The sequence below is a fragment of the Taudactylus pleione genome, unplaced genomic scaffold, assembly GCF_031769625.1.
Source record: "Taudactylus pleione unplaced genomic scaffold, aTauple2 ptg002146l, whole genome shotgun sequence".
Classification (NCBI taxonomy): domain Eukaryota; kingdom Metazoa; phylum Chordata; class Amphibia; order Anura; family Myobatrachidae; genus Taudactylus; species Taudactylus pleione.
This window is the reverse complement of record NW_028286540.1, coordinates 197501-202500: the sequence shown is the minus strand read 5'-3', so window position 1 is coordinate 202500 and position 5000 is coordinate 197501. Positions and strand designations below refer to the sequence as shown.

General features: G+C 37.4%; 2 non-coding genes and 15 pseudogenes across 2 annotated transcripts; all 17 read right to left on the bottom strand.

The window, feature by feature from the left end:
- Nucleotides 1–49: 49 nt before the first annotated feature.
- On the bottom strand, nt 50–168 carry LOC148434558 (5S ribosomal RNA). The gene has a single exon (XR_015876635.1). It is a non-coding gene; the product is annotated as a 5S ribosomal RNA (ribosomal RNA).
- A 350-nt stretch (nt 169–518) lies between these two features.
- Nucleotides 519–637, bottom strand: LOC148434557 (5S ribosomal RNA; annotated as a pseudogene).
- A 116-nt stretch (nt 638–753) lies between these two features.
- LOC148434556 (5S ribosomal RNA) lies at nt 754–872 on the bottom strand (annotated as a pseudogene).
- Nucleotides 873–988: 116 nt separating this feature from the next.
- On the bottom strand, nt 989–1107 carry LOC148434555 (5S ribosomal RNA; annotated as a pseudogene).
- A 350-nt stretch (nt 1108–1457) lies between these two features.
- On the bottom strand, nt 1458–1576 carry LOC148434554 (5S ribosomal RNA; annotated as a pseudogene).
- Nucleotides 1577–1691: 115 nt separating this feature from the next.
- LOC148434553 (5S ribosomal RNA) lies at nt 1692–1810 on the bottom strand (annotated as a pseudogene).
- Nucleotides 1811–1925: 115 nt separating this feature from the next.
- Nucleotides 1926–2044, bottom strand: LOC148434552 (5S ribosomal RNA; annotated as a pseudogene).
- Nucleotides 2045–2160: 116 nt separating this feature from the next.
- LOC148434551 (5S ribosomal RNA) lies at nt 2161–2279 on the bottom strand. Its single transcript, XR_015876634.1, has one exon. It is a non-coding gene; the product is annotated as a 5S ribosomal RNA (ribosomal RNA).
- A 350-nt stretch (nt 2280–2629) lies between these two features.
- On the bottom strand, nt 2630–2748 carry LOC148434550 (5S ribosomal RNA; annotated as a pseudogene).
- Nucleotides 2749–2864: 116 nt separating this feature from the next.
- Nucleotides 2865–2983, bottom strand: LOC148434549 (5S ribosomal RNA; annotated as a pseudogene).
- Nucleotides 2984–3099: 116 nt separating this feature from the next.
- On the bottom strand, nt 3100–3218 carry LOC148434548 (5S ribosomal RNA; annotated as a pseudogene).
- A 350-nt stretch (nt 3219–3568) lies between these two features.
- Nucleotides 3569–3687, bottom strand: LOC148434547 (5S ribosomal RNA; annotated as a pseudogene).
- A 116-nt stretch (nt 3688–3803) lies between these two features.
- On the bottom strand, nt 3804–3922 carry LOC148434546 (5S ribosomal RNA; annotated as a pseudogene).
- A 116-nt stretch (nt 3923–4038) lies between these two features.
- LOC148434545 (5S ribosomal RNA) lies at nt 4039–4157 on the bottom strand (annotated as a pseudogene).
- Nucleotides 4158–4272: 115 nt separating this feature from the next.
- On the bottom strand, nt 4273–4391 carry LOC148434544 (5S ribosomal RNA; annotated as a pseudogene).
- Nucleotides 4392–4507: 116 nt separating this feature from the next.
- LOC148434543 (5S ribosomal RNA) lies at nt 4508–4626 on the bottom strand (annotated as a pseudogene).
- A 116-nt stretch (nt 4627–4742) lies between these two features.
- LOC148434542 (5S ribosomal RNA) lies at nt 4743–4861 on the bottom strand (annotated as a pseudogene).
- Nucleotides 4862–5000: the final 139 nt, after the last annotated feature.

Sequence of the window (5000 nt, the reverse complement as noted above, 5' to 3'; positions counted from 1 at the left end):
AAATTAAATGTAAAATGTAATAGAAAAGAATGTTATGGCAGTATAAAATTACCTACAGCACCTGGTATTCCCAGGTGGTCTCCCATCCAAGTACTAACCAGGCCCAACACTGCATAGCTTCCAAGATCAGACGAGATTGGGCATGTCCAGTGTGGTTTGGCTGTAGGTGCTCAAAAACATTAACTTTAGACCTCTTTTACTTCTTAACTCAAGTAAATTCAATGATAAATTGAAAAATTAAATGTAAAATTTAATAGAAAAGAATGTTATGGCAGTATAAAATTACCTACAGCTCCTGGTATTCCCAGGTGGACTCACATCCAAGTATTAACCAGGCCCAACACTGCAAAGCTTCCAACATCAGACGAGATTGGGCATGTCCAGTGTGGTTTGTCTGTAGGCGCTCAAAAACATTAACTTTAGACCTCTATTACTTCTTAACTCAAGTAAATTCATTGATAAGTTGAAAAAATTAAATTTAAAATGTAATAGAAAAGAATGTTATGGCAGTATAAAATTACCTACAGCACCTGGTAATCCCAGGTGGTCTCCCATCCAAGTACTAACCAGGCCCAACACTGCCTAGCTTCCAAGTTCAGACGAGATTGGGCATGTCCAGTGTGGTTTGGCTGTAGGTGCTCAAAAACATTAACTTTAGACCTCTTTTACTTCTTAACTCAAGTAAATTCAATGATAAGTTGAAAAAATTAAATGTAAAATGTAATAGAAAAGAATGTTATGGCAGTATAAAATTACCTACAGCTCGTGGTATTCCCAGGTGGTCTCCCATCCAAATACTAACCAGGCCCAACACTGCATAGCTTCCAAGATCAGACGAGATTGGGCATGTCCAGTGTGGTTTGGCTGTAGGTGCCCAAAGACATTAACTTTAGACCTCTATTACTTCTTATCTCAAGTAAATTCATTGATAAGCTGAAAAAATTAAATTTAAAATGTAACAGAAAAGAATGTTATGGCAGTATAAAATTACCTACAGCACCTGGTAATCCCAGGTGGTCTCCCATCCAAGTACTAACCAGGCCCAACACTGCATAGCTTCCAAGTTCAGACGAGATTGGGCATGTCCAGTGTGGTTTGGCTGTAGGTGCTCAAAAACATTAACTTTAGACCTCTTTTACTTCTTAACTCAAGTAAATTCAATGATAAATTGAAAAATTAAATGTAAAATTTAATAGAAAAGAATGTTATGGCAGTATAAAATTACCTACAGCTCCTGGTATTCCCAGGTGGTCTCACATCCAAGTATTAACCAGGCCCAACACTGCAAAGCTTCAAAGATCAGACGAGATTGGGCATGTCCAGTGTGGTTTGTCTGTAGGCGCTCAAAAACATTAACTTTAGACTTCTATTACTTCTTAACTCAAGTAAATTCATTGATAAGTTGAAAAAATTAAATTTAAAATGTAATAGAAAAGAATGTTATGGCAGTATAAAATTACCTAGAGAACCTGGTAATCCCAGGTGGTCTCCCATCCAAGTACTAACCAGGCCCAACACTGCCTAGCTTCCAAGCTCAGACGAGATTGGGCATGTCCAGTGTGGTTTGGCTGTAGGTGCTCAAAAACATTAACTTTAGACCTCTTTTACTTCTTAACTCAAGTAAATTCAATGATAAGTTGAAAAATTAAATGTAAAATGTAATAGAAAAGAATGTTATGGCAGTATAAAATTACCTACAGCACCTGGTATTCCCAGGTGGTCTCCCATCCAAGTACTAACCAGGCCCAACACTGCATAGCTTCCAAGATCAGACCAGATTGGGCATGTCCAGTGTGGTTTGGCTGTAGGTGCTCAAAAACCTTAACTTTAGACCTCTTTTACTTCTTAACTCAAGTAAATTCAATGATAAGTTGAAAAATTAAATGTAAAATGTAATAGAAAAGAATGTTAAGGCAGTATAAAATTACCTACAGCTCCTGGTATTCCCAGGTGGTCTCCCATCCAAGTACTAACCAGGCCGAACACTGCATAGCTTCCAAGATCAGACAAGATTGGGCATGTCCACTGTGGTTTGGCTGTAGGTGCTCAAAAACATTAACTTTAGACCTCTATTACTTCTTAACTCAAGTAAATTCATTGATAAGTTGAAAAAATTAAATGTAAAATGTAATAGAAAAGAATGTTATGGCAGTATAAAATTACCTACAGCACCTGGTATTCCCAGGTGGTCTCCCATCCAAGTACTAACCAGGCCCAACACTGCATAGCTTCCAAGATCAGACGAGATTGGGCATGTCCAGTGTGGTTTGGCTGTAGGTGCTCAAAAACATTAACTTTAGACCTCTTTTACTTCTTAACTCAAGTAAATTCAATGATAAATTGAAAAATTAAATGTAAAATTTAATAGAAAAGAATGTTATGGCAGTATAAAATTACCTACAGCTCCTGGTATTCCCAGGTGGACTCACATCCAAGTATTAACCAGGCCCAACACTGCAAAGCTTCCAACATCAGACGAGATTGGGCATGTCCAGTGTGGTTTGTCTGTAGGCGCTCAAAAACATTAACTTTAGACCTCTATTACTTCTTAACTCAAGTAAATTCATTGATAAGTTGAAAAAATTAAATTTAAAATGTAATAGAAAAGAATGTTATGGCAGTATAAAATTACCTACAGCACCTGGTAATCCCAGGTGGTCTCCCATCCAAGTACTAACCAGGCCCAACACTGCCTAGCTTCCAAGTTCAGACGAGATTGGGCATGTCCAGTGTGGTTTGGCTGTAGGTGCTCAAAAACATTAACTTTAGACCTCTTTTACTTCTTAACTCAAGTAAATTCAATGATAAGTTGAAAAAATTAAATGTAAAATGTAATAGAAAAGAATGTTATGGCAGTATAAAATTACCTACAGCTCGTGGTATTCCCAGGTGGTCTCCCATCCAAATACTAACCAGGCCCAACACTGCATAGCTTCCAAGATCAGACGAGATTGGGCATGTCCAGTGTGGTTTGGCTGTAGGTGCCCAAAGACATTAACTTTAGACCTCTATTACTTCTTATCTCAAGTAAATTCATTGATAAGCTGAAAAAATTAAATTTAAAATGTAACAGAAAAGAATGTTATGGCAGTATAAAATTACCTACAGCACCTGGTAATCCCAGGTGGTCTCCCATCCAAGTACTAACCAGGCCCAACACTGCATAGCTTCCAAGTTCAGACGAGATTGGGCATGTCCAGTGTGGTTTGGCTGTAGGTGCTCAAAAACATTAACTTTAGACCTCTTTTACTTCTTAACTCAAGTAAATTCAATGATAAATTGAAAAATTAAATGTAAAATTTAATAGAAAAGAATGTTATGGCAGTATAAAATTACCTACAGCTCCTGGTATTCCCAGGTGGTCTCACATCCAAGTATTAACCAGGCCCAACACTGCAAAGCTTCAAAGATCAGACGAGATTGGGCATGTCCAGTGTGGTTTGTCTGTAGGCGCTCAAAAACATTAACTTTAGACTTCTATTACTTCTTAACTCAAGTAAATTCATTGATAAGTTGAAAAAATTAAATTTAAAATGTAATAGAAAAGAATGTTATGGCAGTATAAAATTACCTAGAGAACCTGGTAATCCCAGGTGGTCTCCCATCCAAGTACTAACCAGGCCCAACACTGCCTAGCTTCCAAGCTCAGACGAGATTGGGCATGTCCAGTGTGGTTTGGCTGTAGGTGCTCAAAAACATTAACTTTAGACCTCTTTTACTTCTTAACTCAAGTAAATTCAATGATAAGTTGAAAAAATTAAATGTAAAATGTAATAGAAAAGAATGTTATGGCAGTATAAAATTACCTACAGCTCCTGGTATTCCCAGGTGGTCTCCCATCCAAATACTAACCAGGCCCAACACTGCATAGCTTCCAAGATCAGACGAGATTGGGCATGTCCACTGTGGTTTGGCTGTAGGTGCCCAAAGCCATTAACTTTAGACCTCTATTACTTCTTATCTCAAGTAAATTCATTGATAAGCTGAAAAAATTAAATTTAAAATGTAACAGAAAAGAATGTTATGGCAGTATAAAATTACCTACAGCAGCTGGTTATCCAAGGTGGTCTCCCATCCAAGTACTAACCAGGCCCAACACTGCATAGCTTCCAAGTTCAGACGAGATTGGGCATGTCCAGTGTGGTTTGGCTGTAGGTGCTCAAAAACATTAACTTTAGACCTCTTTTATTTCTTAACTCAAGTAAATTCAATGATAAGTTGAAAAATGAAATGTAAAATGTAATAGAAAAGAATGTTATGGCAGTATAAAATTACCTACAGCACCTAGTATTCCCAGGTGGTCTCCCATCCAAGTACTAACCAGGCCCAACACTGCATAGCTTCCAAGATCAGACGAGATTGGGCATGTCCAGTGTGGTTTGGCTGTAGGTGCTTAAAAGCATTAAATTTAGACCACTATTACTTCTTAACTCAAGTAAATTCATTGTTAAGTTGAAAAAATTAAATGTAAAATGTAATAGAAAAGAATGTTCTGGCAGTATAAAATTACCTACAGCTCCTGGTATTCCCAGGTGGTCTCCCATCCAAGTACTTACCAGGCCCAACACTGCATAGCTTCCAAGATCAGACGAGATTGGGCATGTCCACTGTGGTTTGGCTGTAGGTGCTCAAAAGCATTAAATTTAGACCGCTTTTACTTCTTAACACAAGTAAATTCATTGATAAGTTGAAAAAATTAAATGTAAAATGTAATAGAAAAGAATGTTATGGCAGTTTAAAATCACCTACAGCATTTGGGATTCCTAGGTAGTCACCCATCCAAGTACTAACCAGTCCCAACACTGCATAGCTTCCAAGATCAGACGAGATTGGGCATGTCCAGTGTGGTTTGGCTGTAGGTGCTCAAAAACATTAACTTTAGACCTGTATTACTTCTTAACTCAAGTAAATTAATTGATAAGTTGAAAAAATTAAATGTAAAATGTAATAGAAAAGAATGTTATGGGAGTATAAAATTACCTACTGCACCTGGTTTTCCC